The sequence below is a fragment of the Aythya ferina genome (genome assembly GCF_964211825.1).
Source record: "Aythya ferina genome assembly, chromosome: 20".
In the NCBI taxonomy this organism is placed as follows: domain Eukaryota; kingdom Metazoa; phylum Chordata; class Aves; order Anseriformes; family Anatidae; genus Aythya; species Aythya ferina.
Window position 1 is genome coordinate 2,042,033 of NC_140318.1, and position 2,092 is coordinate 2,044,124.

Consider the following 2,092-nt stretch of genomic DNA (forward strand, 5'->3'; position numbering starts at 1 on the left):
GCCTGTGTTTTGTTCTTACGTGGTCTAACACTTGTACTCCTCAGGATGTGCATCAGCATTATTTCCAACAACAGTTTTTGTTTTTAATAAGAATTTAGAAAGTATCTAAATCCAAGTCAGGCATGCGGTTGCATTCTCTTCAGAAACATGCTTTGATATTTATTTGTATTTAAATCGAACTTGTTGAAATTCTTACCGCTCTAAATAAACGTCCAAAACGCCTGTCTTCTCCCAGGGCGGTGAGGGTGGTAAATGCTTGGCATCAGCCGCAGGCTGCTGCTACGAGGCCGCGTACAATAGCAGCAGTCATTTTTTTTCCCCACTGCCCCCTCGGTAACAGAAGTGCCTTGTGTGTCTGTCGGCCAGACCCAGACCTGGGGGAGCTTTACTGCAGGTCCCTGTCTGTCGGCTGCTCGTGCTGCCCAGGAATGTCACGGCCTCCTGAAGCCCCCACGGCCCTCAGCAGCCGCCACTGATGGCATGGCCAAACCCCAAGGAGTTTCTCCCACGAGCTGTGGGAGGGGTGAACTCACGAGCATCAGTGCTCAGGCCCTGTCAACCACCATGAGCTAGGTTGGAAAAGCACCTGGAGACACGGGAGATGTGGCACTGCTCTTTGGCAGAGGACGTGGCTGGCTCTGAAGCTGTGAGTACAGAGGATGGCAGGCAGGGAGCAGGAGCAGAGCTCTGCGGCCACTCGCTTTTGAGTAGGGGTCTGGGGGTCTTTCACCTATGGTCCTGTCCTGTTGGGGTTTCTTTGGCTCCACCCTACTGCCAGCCATGTGGGATTCCAAGGAACATGTTTACCATGCCCACAATGTGGGCTTTTCCTTATTTTTTCCCCAATATTTCAGTTTTCCTGCTGGTGGTGAGACCTGTCCCCATCACGCTTTCACCTCTGGGGACGTGTAAGATGCCTGACCTCAAGTCTCAGGGTCCTGGCTCAGTTGCTCATCGATGTGGGTGCCCTGTCTGTGCTCCTGCAGTGCTGGTGGGGAGCGCAGGGAGGGGTGAGAATGGGGCTAAGGTCGGTGCGAGCACCTGGCTCTTGTGCTGCTCTGCCTCCCCTGGGCCCTGCAGTGCCCCCAGCTCTGTAACGAGGGCTCCAGCCCCTGTCTGCTCTCATCAGACGTGACCCAGGGGCTGGGCTGCACCTCAGCCTCTTCTGACTTCACTGGGCCCTTATTGCTTGGGGTTTAGTGAGGGTGTACAGCCAGCCCCGGTGTCACGGCGTGACGGGGCCTTACAGCCCTGCGTCCTCCTGGGCTGCAGACAGAAGCCGTATGGCCCTGCTCAGGGCAGAATTCGCTGCTCTGTGAGAGCTCCGTGTTCCTGCAGGAGCTGACTGCAGCCCCCGGTGGGGCTCAGGGGTTTCCAGCAGCCTTCCCAGCGCTCGGCTCTCACCCGCGTCCCTCCTGCGCTGCCGAGGATGGCGGGGAGGATCCACGGGCAGGCCTCAGGTTGGATTTCCTGGGGTTTTCGTAGGCTTTCTTACAGCCTCGATGTTTAAACCTAATGTCTTGTATTTATTCCGAAAGGGCTTTCATCTGATTTTCCCTCTCGGTTAACAATTTAGCTGTCAAAACCAATAACGGCGAGGATCCATCCCCGGCCGCCATCAGCTCACGTTACCGTCCTCCAATTACTTCATGGTGGAACCGCTGCTGGGGCTTTGCCGGGGAATTATCAGGTTACTAATGAAGCCCGGGCAGCGGCGGGCGGCGAGACACCGCGGCGGTGGGTGCGGGCCCGGCTGCGGCACCCGGCCCGGCCCCGCCGTGGGGGGGGGGGGGCTCCGGGACCGAGGCCGCTCCCGGCGGGGCGGCGCTGCCCGCGGCGGCCCCGTGCGCCCCGTCGGGGCGGGCAGCGCCGGGGCCGGGAGGGGGGCCCGGCGACCACCCCCGTACCCCCCCATCCTCCCCTCCCATCCCATCCCATCCCCTCCCCACCCCGCGGGCGGTGCCGGTGCCGCCGCAGGTAGCGGGGCCCGGCGGGGCGGGCGGCCCCCGGGGCTCGGCGGGGGGGCGCCGCTTCCTGCCCGGCCCGCGGCCGCCCCCGGCGGGGGAGCGGGGCCGGCGCGGCTCCCCGCCCT